Source organism: Lepidochelys kempii, chromosome 5 (genome assembly GCF_965140265.1).
Source record: "Lepidochelys kempii isolate rLepKem1 chromosome 5, rLepKem1.hap2, whole genome shotgun sequence".
NCBI classification, from domain to species: domain Eukaryota; kingdom Metazoa; phylum Chordata; order Testudines; family Cheloniidae; genus Lepidochelys; species Lepidochelys kempii.
Window position 1 is genome coordinate 55612430 of NC_133260.1, and position 16044 is coordinate 55628473.

Sequence of the window (16044 nt, forward strand, 5' to 3'; positions counted from 1 at the left end):
CAACTTAGCCATACAGCCACTCATTCGAGTGATCTCCAACAGTCTAGGCAGTTTTGATGTGTTTGGCAACAGAGTGAATATCCTGGCCTAAGCAGACAATCTGGTCCTGATTGCAGACAGCCCTAAGTCACCAACAAATGCTCGATGTTATGAGCCAGGCTGCCAACCGGATGGGACTCCGCTTCAATGCCAGGAAGTGTACATCCCTGCATATCAATAGCAGTAGAAGGTACTTGGTCCAAGCGACACCATTTCAGATCCAGAGTGAACCCATGATCTTCCTTGAGGATGGGGAAGCTTACCAACATCTCAACATGCCCACGGGTTTCCACATCCAGCAGACACTTGAGGATACCATTGTGCAGATCCTACAAGATGTGGCCAGGATTGACTCCTCCCTACTGGCACCATGGTAGAAGATCAATGCCTTTAACACCTTCCTGATCCCCCATATTTCTTTCATCCTGAGCGAATCTTCCATTGTGAAGGTACCTCTTAAGAAGGTAGACAACATCATCAGTCAGATAATGAAGAAATTGATATTTCTTCCTCAGAGAGCCAGCAATGAACTGATGTAAATCTCGCACAGGCGGGGCGGCACCAACATCCCTTGTATGGGTGATCTGAGTGATGTCACAGTTCCCTTTGAAAACAGGACCCTGGCCTTCCGTGACACCCAATCTCAAAAGCTGGAGAAATACATCCCTCTGGCCAACACACTGAGAGCTAGGAGTTACCAGGTTCAAACTCACACTCTGATTGTCACTGCCCTTGGCACATAGGACCCCAGTAACAATACACTGTTGTGAGAATGCAGAATTGGTCAGCATTACACTAGGGTCATGTGGCAACTCACGGTGTCAGATGCCATCAGGTGGCTGAGGGACAGCTACTTAGAACACATCACCGGACATTGGCAATACCAGGAGAGATGAGCTGGAATGCTGATGAGAACTGAAATCGGAAAGTAACTGAAATATTTCTCTGATGGATTATCTTACTGAGGGATACTCTATACTCATTCCTATATTTACTTTCTACAACCAACTCTCTGTATAACTTTTCATGTGTGATGTACCCAATTGGATTGTAAAATTTAAATTGTATTGGTAAATTTATTCACTTAAATTTGAGTTATTGCAGATTATGTACAATAAGTATTTTGTGACTTTTAAATCAGATTTTGTACTTTTTGATAATCTAAACAATACACCCAGATGGACAGACACTCTTTGCTAACATAGTTCCTATTTTTAAGGAAGAGAAAAAGTGATCCGGGTAACTACAGGCCTGTTAGTTTGACATCTGTAGTATGCAAGGTCTTGGAAAAAATTTTGAAGGAGAAAGTAGTTAAGGACATTGAAGTCAACGGTAAATGGGACAAAATACAACATGGTTTTACAAAAGGTAGATCATGCCAAACCAACCTGATCTCCTTCTTTGAGAAAGTAACAGATTTTTTAAACAAAGGAAATGCAGTGGATCTAATTTACCTGGATTTCAGTAAGGCGTTTGATACCGTGCCACAAGGAAAATTATTAGTTAAATTGGAAAAGATGGGGATCAATATGAAAATTGAAAATTGAAAGGTGGATAAGGAATTGGTTAAAGGGGAGACTACAACAGGTCCTACTGAAAGGTGAACTGTCTGGCTGTCAGGCTGGAGGGAGGTTACTGGTGGAGTTCCTCAAGGATCAGTTTTGGGACCAATCTTATTTAATCTTTTTATTACTGACCTCGGCACAAAAAGTGGGAGTGTGCTAATAAAATTTACCGATGATACAAAGCTGGGAGGTATTGCCAATTTAGAGAAGGACCGGGATATCATACAGGAGGATCTGGATGACCTTGTAAACTGGAGTAATAGTAATAGGATGAAATTTAATAGTGAGAAGTGTAAGGTCATGCATTTAGGGAATAATAACAAGAATTTTAGTTATAAGCTAGGGACGCATCAATTAGAAGTAACGGAGGAGGGAAAGGACCTTGGAGTATTGGTTGATCATAGGATGACTATGAGCCGCCAATGTGATATGGCTGTGAAAAAAGCTAATGCGGTCTTGGGATGCATCAGGAGAGGTATTTCCAGTAGGGATAAGGAGGTTTTAGTACCGTTATACAAGGCACTGGTGAGACCTCACCTGGAATACTGTGTGCAGTTCTGGTCTCCCATGTTTAAGAAGGATGAATTGAAACTGGAACAGGTACAGAGAAGGGCTACTAGGATGATCCGAGGAATGGAAAACTTGTCTTATGAAAGGAGACTCAAGGAGCTTGGCTTGTTTAGCCTAACTAAAAGAAGGTTGAGGGGAGATATGATTACTCTCTATAAATATATCAGAGGGATAAGTTCCGAAGAGGGAGAGGAATTATTTAAGCTCAGTACCAATGTGGACACAAGAACAAATGGATATAAACTGGTCATTGGGAAGTTTAGACTTGAAATTAGATAAAGGTTTCTAACCATCAGAGGAGTGAAGTTTTGGAATAGCCTTCCAAAGGAAGCAGTGGGGGCAAAAGATCTATCTGGCTTTGAGATTAAACTCTATAAGTTTATGATGGAGGTGATATGATGGGATAACATGATTTTGGTAATTAATTGATCTTTAAATAGTCATGGTAAATAGGCCTAATGGCCTGTGATGGGATGTTAGATGGGGTGGGATCTGAGTTACCCAGGAAAGAATTTTCTGTAGTATCTGTCTGGTGAATCTTGCCCATATGCTCAGGGTTTAGCTAATCACCATATTTGGGGTTGGGAAGGAATTTTCCTCCAGGGCAGATTGGAAGAGGCCCTGGAGGTTTTTCGCTTTCCTCTGTAGCATGGGGCACAGGTCACTTGCTGGAGGATTCTCTGCTCCTTGAAGTCTTTAAACCACAATTTGAGGACTTCAATAGCACAGACATAGGTGAGAGGTTTTTCACAGGAGTGGGTGGGTGAAATTCTATGCCCTGCGTTGTGCAGGAGGTCGGACTAGATGATCATAATGGTCCCTTCTGACCTTAGTATCTATGAATCTTTCCTTAATGTGTGTATGATATAATTTTAAAATTAGCTTTAATAAAAATTTTATTCTCCCCATAATTCTATTCACCCATGTCAAATGGCCCATAACACCTTGCATGAGCTGCACTAAGCTTTGGCTTAAGTAGATAGGAACGTATTTCAGGATCAGGACATGGAAGTAGGGGCGAGAGCAACAGATAGAGAGTTACCCTCAGAGGTGAAAATTGGAATGTCCTAATCAAAGAGATATGATCGTTCTTCCCTAGTACAAACAAAGGAGATGCTTTCATGCCCCTTTTTTCTGAACACATGTATTCCAGATGTCAAGAGATAAGGGGTACACCATGGTACCAGAAAAACAAGGTAGAAAGCTTGGTTAAATCTAGTTTCAAAATGATGCACACGGTACCTTTTTGCTTGTAAAGAGGATGGACATAAAAAGAATAGCTTTCGGAGTGTAACTTCGGGAGCACACCTTCTGTGTAAGGTGAATTTACCGCTGCACAAGATGGCATCTCAAAAACTGGTACTGTATATTGAACCTTTCTTCCTGCACTATATTATTTACTTTTAGCAATAAACCTGACAGTGGTTATTTGGTCTCTTGAATATATTTCATACTGAACCAAGGGAGTGCTCAAGCAATTAACTATACTATTTAGCAGCAATGTCCTCCATGGCAACATCCAGTGTCTCTAAGATATCTGTGGAGGTGTGCTCTTTTTTCAAATCCACACAGACAGTAAGGTGTGCTGTGAGGGTGTACACGTGGCCAGTGCTGCTGCTAGTCATTCTGCTGCTTTCCTGGTGGGCTGAAAAGGACATGTTATGTATTGTCTGACCATTAATCCACATGTCAGGGTTAAGGGCACCCTCCAATATTTTCAGTTACTCAGGTCATCCTGTACTGAAAAAATCTCACAAGATCACACAAATATAGCACTGCCTTTTTTGCAAAATAGGACCAGCTACTTATCTGTCATCTGTGAGCAGCTGTTGCCACAAATGATTTGAAGCCCTAACCCTCCACCAGGGAGAAAGGAAGTATATCCACAGCCAGAATCTTTGCACTTTCTGTGACCAGCTTCACAGCACTCAGGTGTCTGATCATATTTTTGCCCCCCTTCTGATAACACTATGGTAGGGTCTGTTGATTGATGATGCTGGACTGAGCTGGCAAATTGTGGAGAGCATTGGTGGTGGTAAACTCCGCTCTGAAGTAGACCACTTGTCTATTTGCTTGTCTTTTGAACTAACCTATTCTGGCACTTTTGTGCTGTGATTGCATTTCCTGTCTTTTTAGCATGCTATTTAGAGTCCTGGCACAGATTGACTCTACATCTGTGAGGCAGGCAAATGGCAGTACTATTATCCCCAGCATCAAGACTGAAATGGTTCCAAACCCAGAGGTCTGCCTGTTTGCATTTTGCAAATCAGGGTTGGGAGACTTAACTGGTGACAGTTGCTGCTGAGTTAAATGCAATGTGGGAGCATTGCTTTCTCCCACTTGGTTTTATCAAAATCATGTCCATCAGAGATGAAAAGGCAGGGACCTCTCCCCACCCCATCCCCATGACCTTGGAGCGTGAAGTAACTAACAACCATTTCCTTTCCAAAACTGAAGTAATAATGGAGGAAGATTTGAGAGGGAGTGGTAGCTGATTTTCTCTGGACATTAGCCTGCTAGGGTCAGCATGACATTTGAATTGAAAAAATTAAATGATATTAACATGCCACACATTAATGGATTTAAAACTGAATGATAGGTTTCAAAATGTAATTGTAAATGTGGAATCAAGCAAGTCTGTTTCCTGTGTGATACCATAGGACTGATTCTTGGACCTAACAATATTTAATCATAGACCTTGAAGAAAACATAAAATCACTGATAAAGTTTGAAAATAACCCCAAAATTGGGGGAATGGTAAGTAAGGAAGGGGACAGGTCACTGATTCAGAACAATCTGGATCACTTAGAAAACTGGGCACAAGCAAACAATGTGTTTTAATACAGCTAAATGAACATATATATGTGTAGGGAACAAAGAACATAGGTCATATTTACAGGATAGGAGACTATCCTGGGAAGGAGAGACTCTGAAAAGATTTGCGGGTCATGGTAGATAATCATCTGAATATGAGCTACCGATATGATGCTGGTCAAGGGAGCTACTGTGATCCTGGGATGCATAAATAGGGGAATCTCAAGAAGGAGTAGGCAGGTTATTTTACCACTGTATTTGGCACTGGTGTGACCACTGCTGGATACTGTGTCCAGTTCTGGTGTCCACAGTTCAAGAAGGGTATTGATAAATTGGATTAGGAAAAGAACCATGAAATGACTAAAGGATTAGAAGGCATGCTGTATAGTTGTAGACTCAACAAGTTCAATCTACATAGTTTAACCTCTTTGTTAAGCTCTTTGATTATAGTCTATACGGTTCTTCTTACATGGGGAACAAATATTTAATAATGGGCTTTTCAATCTATCAGAGAAAGGTATAACATGATCCAATGATTGGAAGTTTAAGCTAGACAAGTGTAGGCTGGAAATAAGGTGTAATTTTTTGACAGTGAGGGTAACTAACTATTTGGAACAATGTGCCTAGAGTTGTAGTGGATTCTCCATCATTGTCAATGTTTAAATAAACAGATGTTTTTCTAAGAGATAAACTCTAGCAATTATTTTGCTGAAGTTGTATTACATAGCAGCTCAGACTAGGTCACAGTGACCCTTTGAAGAACAGAAGCAACTTCACGTGGCGCTAGAGAAACTTGAGCTGCAGTAACGATCTCCTCCTCCAGCACACTGGTTGATTGTGCCCCAGGAAAACAGTCCTTCCCAGAGGAGCTGTTTCAGAGGTGATGCATGGGGGGTGGGGGGGTGGGGGGAAGTGTGCATGCGTCCCCTCAGAGTTGCTGCTTGACTTGTATTGAGAATGCGCACATGGACTGAGTATGCACAGTAAAATCTGAAACCGCTCCCCTCACTGTCAGCAGGTATGAGTCATCTGTGGCTGTCATCCTTAGGCAAAGTGGATGCTGCCTGATCCTTTCCTTACTGTGTGTCAAGGTTCCTCCCCCACTCTGAACTCTAGGGTACAGATGTGGGGACCTGCATGAAAAACCTCCTAAGCTTATCTTTACCAGCTTAGGTCAAAACTTCCCCAAGGTACAAAATATTACCCCCGTTATCCTTGGAATGGCCGCTACCACCACCAAACTAATACTGGTTACTGGGGAAGAGCTGTTTGGACGCGTCCTTCCCCCCAAAATACTTCCCAAAACCTTGCACCCCACTTCCTGGACAAGGTTTGGTAAAAAGCCTCACCAATTTGCCTAGGTGACTACAGACCCAGACCCTTGGATCTTAAGAACAATGAACAATCCTCCCAACACTTGCACCCCCCCCCCTTTCCTGGGAAATGTTGGATAAAAAGCCTCACCAATTTGCATAGGTGACCACAAACCCAAACCCTTGGATCTGAGAACAATGAAAAAGCATTCAGTGTTTTACAAGAAGACTTTTAATAAAAAATAGAAGTAAATAGAAATAAAGAAATCCCCCCTGTAAAATCAGGATGGTATATATCTTACAGGGTAATTAGATTCAAAAACATAGAGAACCCCTCTAGGCAAAACCTTAAGTTACAAAAAAGATACACAGACAGAAATAGTTATTCTATTCAGCACAATTCTTTTCTCAGCCATTTAAAGAAATCATAATCTAACACATACCTAGCTAGATTACTTACTAAAAGTTCTAAGACTCCATTCCTGTTCTGTCCCCGGCCAAGACGACTACAGACAGACACACAAACCCTTTGTTTCTCTCCCTCCTCCCAGCTTTTGAAAGTATCTTGTCTCCTCATTGGTCATTTTGGTCAGGTGCCAGCGAGGTTACCTTTAGCTTCTTAACCCTTTACAGGTGAGAGGAGCTTTCCCCTGGCCAGGAGGGATTTCAAAGGGGTTTACCCTTCCCTTTATATTTATGACACGCCCCCCAAATCTCAGCTAGGGTGAAACACTGGCTGGGATTTCTTCCTGGAGCTCTAGGAAAACAGAGTTAATAAGACACATGCATCTCTAAATATACTACCAAGTACATAAAGACTAACAATATTTTCCACATCTCAAGGACGATTTTAACCAGTTGATTCTGGGAAACTTTCACGGGAGAGTGCATCAGCCACTTTGTTAGAAGCTCCTGAGATGTGTTGGATGTCGAAATCAAAATCTTGGAGAGCTAAACTCCACCGAAGAAGTTTTCTGTTAGTTTCTTTGACGGTGTGAAGCCACTTTAGGGCAGCATGGTCGGTTTGCAGGTGGAAACGCCGTCCCCAAACATATGGGCGTAGCTTTTCCAGAGCGTAGACAATGGCATAACATTCTTTTTCAGTGACTGACCAGTTGCTTTCCCTCTCAGACAGTTTTTTGCTGAGAAACACTACAGGGTGGAATTCTTGATCAGGTCCTTTCTGCATTAAAACTGCTCCCACACCACGCTCGGATGCATCTGTGGTTACTAGGAACGGTTTGTCAAAGTCTGGGGCCCTTAGTACAGGGTCAGACATGAGTGTCGCTTTAAGCTTGTTAAAGGCCTTCTGACACTTTCCGGTCCACTGAACAGCATTTGGCTGTTTCTTTTTGGTTAGGTCTGTCAGTGGGGCAGCGATTTGGCTGTAGTGCGGTACAAATCGTCTGTAATAACCGGCCAAGCCTAAGAAGGATTGAACCTGTTTCTTTGACTTTGGGACAGGCCACTTTTGGATAGCATCCACTTTGGCCTGTAGGGGGCTGATAGTTCCTTGACCCACCTGGTGTCCAAGGTAAGTCACTCTGTTTAGGCCTATTTGACACTTCTTAGCCTTAACAGTTAGTCCTGCCTCCCTTATGCGCTCAAGGACTTTTTGTAGATGTTCCAGGTGGTCTGCCCAGGAATCCGAAAATATGGCCACATCGTCAAGGTAGGCGACTGCATATTCTCCTAATCCCGCTAGGAGACCATCTACAAGTCTTTGGAAAGTGGCGGGTGCATTTCGCAGCCCGAAAGGGAGTACATTAAATTCATACAGCCCGAGATGTGTGATGAAGGCTGACCTTTCCTTGGCAGATTCATCTAGCGGTACCTGCCAGTACCCCTTGGTTAAGTCCAAGGTAGAGATGAACTGGGCCCTTCCCAGTTTCTCTAATAGTTCATCTGTGCGTGGCATGGGATAGTTGTCTGGGCGAGTTACAGCATTTAGCTTACGGTAGTCCACGCAAAAACGTATTTCCCCATCTGGTTTGGGAACTAGAACCACTGGAGATGCCCATGCACTTTCAGAGGGGCGGATTACACCCATCTGTAACATATCCTGGATCTCCCGTTCTATAGCAGTTTTAGCTTGAGGAGACACCCGGTAAGGTTGGACCCTAATTGGGTGAGCATTACCTGTGTCAATGGAGTGGTATGCCCATTCAGTCAGTCCTGGGGTGGCTGAGAACGTTGGCGCGTAGCTAGTGCACAGCTCCTGGATCTGCTGTCGCTGCATACGCCCAAGGGTCATGGAGAGGTTCACCTCTGCCACACCACCAGCACATTTCCCTTCGTAGTAGACACCTTCAGGCCACTCAGCGTCGTCTCCTCCCTGGGCTGTAAACTGACAAACCTTTAATTCTCTGGAATAAAAGGGCTTTAGAGAATTAATATGATACACCTTAGGCTTTCGGTTGGAGGTGGGGAATGCTATGAGATAATTAACAGCTCCCAGGCGCTCCTGGACCACGAATGGCCCTTCCCACGATGCTTCCATTTTATGGGCCTGGAGCGCCTTTAAGACCATGACCTGGTCTCCTACTTTGAAGGAACGCTCTCTGGCATGTTTATCATACCAGGCTTTTTGCTCTTTTTGAGCATCCTGTAAGTTTTCTCTAGCAAGGGCTAAAGAGGTTCGGAGGGTGGTTTGTAGGTTGGTTACAAAGTCCAGAATGTTAGTTCCTGGAGAAGGTGTAAATCCCTCCCATTGCTGCTTCACCAACTGCAATGGCCCCTTAACCTCACGGCCATATACAAGTTCAAATGGGGAAAACCCTAAACTGGGATGTGGTACAGCTCTGTAGGCAAAGAGCAACTGCTGCAATACTAGGTCCCAATCATTGGAGTGCTCATTTACGAATTTACGTATCATGGCCCCCAAAGTTCCATTAAACTTCTCCACCATGCCATTTGTTTGATGATGGTAAGGAGTGGCAACCAAGTGATTTACCCCATGAGCTTCCCAAAGGTTTTTCATAGTTCCTGCCAGGAAATTAGTCCCTGCATCTGTGAGGATGTCGGAGGGCCAACCTACCCTGGCAAAAATGTCTGCTAGTGCCTGGCACACACTTTTAGCCCTGGTGTTGCTTAGAGCTACTGCTTCCGGCCATCGGGTGGCAAAATCCATGAAAGTCAGTATGTACTGCTTTCCTCTGGGTGTCTTTTTCGGAAAAGGACCCAGAATATCCACAGCTACTCGCTGAAATGGAACTTCAATGATGGGGAGTGGCTGGAGAGGAGCTTTGACCTGGTCTTGGGGTTTTCCCACTCTTTGGCACACCTCACAAGACTGGACATAGGTAGAAACATCCTTGCCCATTCCCTCCCAGTGGAATGACCCCCCCAAACGGTCTTTGGTCCTGTTCACCCCAGCATGGCCACTAGGGTGATCATGGGCTAAGCTCAAGAGCTTGGCCCGGTATTTAGTTGGAACTACCAACTGTCTCTGAGGATGCCAGTCTTCCTGGTGTCCCCCAGAAAGAGTTTCCTTGTATAAAAGTCCTCTTTCTACAACAAACCTGGATCGATTAGAAGAGCTGAGAGGCGGTGGGTTGCTCCGTGCCGCCGTCCAAGCTCTCTGGAGGCTTTCATCTGCTTCCTGTTCGGTCTGGAACTGTTCCCTTGATGCTGGAGACATCAGTTCCTCATGGGATTGTGGACCTAGGCTTGGTCCCTCTGGAAGCGATATAGGGGATGGAGCTGTTTCTGTTGACTGTGAACCGCTCTCCGCTGGTGCACTATGTTGGGATTCAGGCTCCGGCTGAGCCTCTTGTGTAGGGTTATCGGCTGCTGCTAGTTCAGGTTCGGTGGGGCCCTCTGGTGTTGAGGTTGCAAGTACTGGATTCAGTGCTGACACGGGGTCTGGTGTTGGTTGTTCGGCTGGTTCCGGTTCTGGGACTGGTTCCGTCTGGGTCTCTGGGACTGGATCCACTACTGCTGTTGCAGACATTGGCCTGGGGTCCAGGTCCATCACCTCTGACTGGGTCCTGATAGAAGTTTCCGGAACAGAGCTAGGCCTCACGGCTTGTTTAGCCTGGTTGCGGGTGACCATTCCCACCCTCTTGGCCTGCTTCACATGATTGGCCAAGTCTTCCCCCAACAGCATGGGGATGGGATAATCATCATAGACTGCAAAAGTCCACATTCCTGACCAGCCCTTGTACTGGACAGGCAACTTGGCTGTAGGCAAATTGAAAGAGTTGGACTTGAAGGGTTGAATCGTCACTTGGATCTCTGGGTTGATTAAATTGGGGTCCACTAAGGAAGCATGGATAGCTGACACTTGTGCTCCGGTGTCCCTCCACGCGGTGACCTTCTTCCCGCCCACACTCACAGTTTCCCTCCGCTCCAAGGGTATCTGGGAGGTATCTGGGCCTGTGGACCTCTGGTGTGATTCCGGTGCAATGAACTGTAATCTGTTGGGGTTCTTGGGGCAGTTGGCCTTTACATGCCCCAGCTCGTTACACTTAAAACATCGTCCAGCTGACGGGTCACTGGGGCGAGGAGGGTTGCTGGAGAACGGGGTGGTGGGACGATAAGGGGTCTGGAGGGTTCTTTGGGAGGTAGGTGGGGCTTTGGGCGGCCCCCGGTAATAGGGTGTGGTCTGGGGTGGTCCCTTCTGGTCTCCGCTCCAACTGCGACCAGTTTTCTTCTTCTCTGCCACCTCCACCCATCTGGCTCCAATCTCTCCTGCCTCAATTACAGTTTTGGGTTTCCCATCTAGGATGTATCTTTCTATTTCCTCAGGAACACCCTCTAAGAATTGTTCCATTTGCATTAGGAAGGGCAAATTTACTGGAGATTCAACACTTGCTCCTGATATCCAGGCATCCCAATGTTTTACAATGTGGTAGGCATGTCGGGTAAATGACATGTCTGGTTTCCACCTTAGGGCTCTGAACCTCCGACGAGACTGCTTGGGTGTTATCCCCATTCTGACTCTCGCCTTGGATTTAAACAGTTCATACTTGTTCATGTGTTCTTTAGGCATTTCAGCTGCCACCTCAGCTAAGGGTCCACTGAGCTGCGGCCTCAGCTCTACCATGTATTGGTCAGTAGAGATGTTGTACCCAAGGCAGGCCCTTTCGAAGTTTTCTAAGAAGGCCTCAGTATCATCACCTGCCTTGTAGGTGGGGAACTTTCTGGGATGGGAAGTGGTACCTGGAGAAGGATTGCTAGGGTTTGTTGGTATATTCTGCTGGGCCTTTATCCTCTCCATCTCCTCCACATGCTTCCTCTCTTTTTCCCTCTCCTCCTCCACATGCTTCCTTGCCTCCATTTCCCTCTTGTGGGCAGCCTCTTGGTGTTGTTCTGCCTCCCTTTCTTGTTCCTTCTTCAGCTGCATGAGTTCTATCTGTCTTTCATGTTCCCTTTGTTTTTCCTCAGCCTGAAATTTGGCTAATTCCAGCTGTAGTCGAGCTGAGGATTTGGCCATTCTAACCTCTCTGTTTTTAACTAACTTTACACCCGAGGTTTAGAAATAAACAAACAAAACTTGGCTGTAAAATTTTGCTGTGCTGGAATAGAATACCTATTCTCTGATAGTGATTGTCAGCCTACAGAAAAAGACAATTCCCTTGTCTCTGCTCTGGGCCCAAATTAAAGCAAAAAACCTCCAACTACTTGGAAACCTGCTTACCCAGCCCAAAGAAGAAAAAAATTTCTTTTCAAACCTGTGCTCCTTGTAAAACAAAAAAAAAAAAATCACAATCCTAAAAAAAACCCTGCCACTTTTGTCTCCAGGCAAATGGGTAGAGCACACACCCCCTATTTACTTTTAGGAAGAAAAGAAAAAAAAAAAACCTCTGGGTTGGAAGACTGTGAATTTCCCTGCAGGAGTTAAGTACCCTGCCTCCAGGCAAAGAAAACCTGCAATTCACAAGATAATCCCCTTTTGTCTCTGCTTGGCCACAAAGCAGAGAGAAACCAAGCTGCTTTCAGTTTCAAAGCTGCCTTCTGGACTTCCTAAAAATTCCTTTTTAAAATCTGTATTTCTAGTTCAAAAAATCTCAACTGGATCTCAAAATGATTTCAGGTTAATCCCACCACTGTGCCACCATGTCAAGGTTCCTCCCCCACTCTGAACTCTAGGGTACAGATGTGGGGACCTGCATGAAAAACCTCCTAAGCTTATCTTTACCAGCTTAGGTCAAAACTTCCCCAAGGTACAAAATATTACCCCCGTTATCCTTGGAATGGCCGCTACCACCACCAAACTAATACTGGTTACTGGGGAAGAGCTGTTTGGACGCGTCCTTCCCCCCAAAATACTTCCCAAAACCTTGCACCCCACTTCCTGGACAAGGTTTGGTAAAAAGCCTCACCAATTTGCCTAGGTGACTACAGACCCAGACCCTTGGATCTTAAGAACAATGAACAATCCTCCCAACACTTGCACCCCCCCCCCTTTCCTGGGAAATGTTGGATAAAAAGCCTCACCAATTTGCATAGGTGACCACAAACCCAAACCCTTGGATCTGAGAACAATGAAAAAGCATTCAGTGTTTTACAAGAAGACTTTTAATAAAAAATAGAAGTAAATAGAAATAAAGAAATCCCCCCTGTAAAATCAGGATGGTATATATCTTACAGGGTAATTAGATTCAAAAACATAGAGAACCCCTCTAGGCAAAACCTTAAGTTACAAAAAAGATACACAGACAGAAATAGTTATTCTATTCAGCACAATTCTTTTCTCAGCCGTTTAAAGAAATCATAATCTAACACATACCTAGCTAGATTACTTACTAAAAGTTCTAAGACTCCATTCCTGTTCTGTCCCCGGCCAAGACGACTACAGACAGACACACAAACCCTTTGTTTCTCTCCCTCCTCCCAGCTTTTGAAAGTATCTTGTCTCCTCATTGGTCATTTTGGTCAGGTGCCAGCGAGGTTATCTTTAGCTTCTTAACCCTTTACAGGTGAGAGGAGCTTTCCCCTGGCCAGGAGGGATTTCAAAGGGGTTTACCCTTCCCTTTATATTTATGACACTGTGCAATTCTGATTCCTCTCCCTTCTCTTCCAGGGACTCATGCTGCAGAGTTTCCACACCTGATTATCCACTGTGCAATCCAGAGATGGTCTCATTTTTCCACTCTAACTTGCCCCATGGAAGAATGCTGATTGGGCTCTGGGTGGAATGCAGCAAGTTTGTTGCTTCTTGTCTTAGGCACAGCCTCAGAATTTCCTCCCCTCCATCCTTCAGACAACTGTTGTCTTCAAGTCCCATTTCATCTTCAGAAGGTAAGAGAGTGCATGGAGGCAGAGGCACCAGCAGCACAGTTACAGGGCGACGAGGGGGGGCAGACAGTAGCTGTTATGCTGTAGATATCCTCTCCTGACCCAGCTACATTTTGTGATCAAACAAACAATAAGATGCCTAAATCGGCTGGTTCGAGCAAACACACCCTCAATCATGCAGAGACAAAGAGACCAGAGGCTGCAGCAGGTCACACTGTCACTTCACAGGGGTCAACTGAACCATTCTGAAGCAACATGCACTCATTCAGTGAAACAGCACCCAGGACAACGTGTAACAAGAGTGACTGACACATTATGGTGAATCAAATTTTTAAGCATTAAGTCAAAATGGAAGAGGAAACTTGAAATGAAATTCTAAAGTTGGAATGAAACAAAACAATGAAGCCAAAAACAAACAAAAAACCCTCTTTTTTCCCCTGAAACATTTCTGTTGAAAATTTGATCCAAACCAGTGTGCCTTTGAGAAACTTCAATTTTGTCAAAACTTAATTTTCCAGCAGAAAACGGTTTAGTCAAAAATTCTCTGACCAGCTTGACTAAACACCTTTGTAAATCTGACTTCCAGTGGGATTTTTGAAAGCACCTTCATGCCTAACTCCCACTGATTTACAGGAGTTAGCACCTAGATGCTTTACATAATCTGACTAGGTATGTATATACATTTTTAGGCAACTAGAGATCTTTAAAATATGACCCTACATGAATTAACAAGATTTTAAAAATGCTCCTGATTAGTATAACTGAGAATCTTGTAATTCCCCATACTACTTTGTTCATTTATTTTCAAGAGTATAGTTTGGTTATTTTTAATGATTTATGCCACCAGTTGGTTGTATACCGGTAACTACACTGTAATGTATCATTCTGGGCTTCATCCAGCAAGGGCCTGAGCACTCTGGCCTCAATCCTGCAAAACACTTAAACTTGTGCTTGAATGTAAGCATGTGAGTAATTCCTTTGACTTTGGTGCTTTTCGGGATCAGCGGAAGAATACTCCACCCCTTTTCAATTTGATTAAAATGTCTCATGAATTTTTGACCTGCATTTGGTGGGGCACAAGAAAAAAATTCTCTTCCTATTTTCTTTCCATCCCACTGGAGAAACAGGGAGAGTGGGAGTAAAAAGTGACAGTGAACTTATTTTCTATTCACTCCTCCTTGTCCAAGTGGAAAGAGTCAAAAAGTGAGAGAAAGCTTCCCCCTCACCCCGCCTCTTACATTTGTTTCCCTCTTTTGGCGGTGGGGAAGTGAAAGCAGGGTTGAGGGGCAGAGTTAAAGAGTGAAAGGAGGATTTTTTTTTTCCAGCAAAAAGGTTGGGAATTTATTTTATTTTATTTTTGGTAGCAAAAGGCATTTTTCAGTGAAAAAAAGAAAAAAAAATACTTGAATCAGCTCTACACAGCACCTTACAGGTTGGAATCTTCTGTGTTTAAGGGTTAGAAATTGCATCATTGAGGCCAATAGGAATTTTTGCTGTGAAGTGAGGATGAGACTATCATATTTTTCCCCCAATGGTCACCCAACAGGTCTGTCATAAATATAAAGGGAAGGGTAAACACCTTTAAATCTCTCCTGGCCAGAGGAAAAACCCTTTCACCTGTAAAGGGTTAAGAAGCTAAGATAATCTCGCTGGCACCTGACCAAAATGACCAATGAGGAGACAAGATACTTTCAAAGCTGGAGGGGGTGGGGAAACAAAGGGTCCTCTCTGTCTTTGTGATGCTTTTGCCGAGACCAGAGCAGGAATGCAGGTCAGAACGCCTGTAAAGAGTTAGTAAGCAATTTAGTTAGATATGCATTAGATTCTGTTTTGTTTAAATGGCTGATAAAATAAACTGTGCTGGATTGAATGTATATGCCTGTTTTTGTGTCTTTTTGTAACTTAAGGTTTTGCCTGGAGGGATTCTCTATGTTTTGAATCTGATTACCCTTTAAGGTATTTACCACCCTGATTTTACAGAGGTGATTCTTTTACTTTTTCTTTAATTAAAATTCTTCTTTTAAGAACCTGATTGCTTTTTCGTTGTTCTTAAAATCCAAGAGTTTGGGTCTGTGTTCACCTATGCAAATTGGTGAGGATTTTTATCAAGACTTCCCCAGGAAAGGGGGTGTAGGGCTTGGGGAGATATTTGGTGGGGGAGATGTTTCCAAGTGGGCACTTCCCCTGTTCCTTGTGTCACACTTTGATTGTGGCAGCTTTTAACCTAAGCTGGTAAGAATAAACTTAGGGAATCTTTCATGCAGGTCCTCACATCTGTAGCCTAGAGTTCAGAGTGGGGAAGGAACCTTGACAAGGTCAGTGGCAGAATTGGGAATAGGACTCCTGATTCCCAGCACAATGTCCTATTCATTGGGTAATACAGCCTTCTTTGTTATCAGATCCACTCCAAACATTTGGATTGTGTATAGCCATTGAAGGTTGTAACACACACATATACATAAAGAATTTACATTTGGGTACTATATAGCCCATGATGGGAG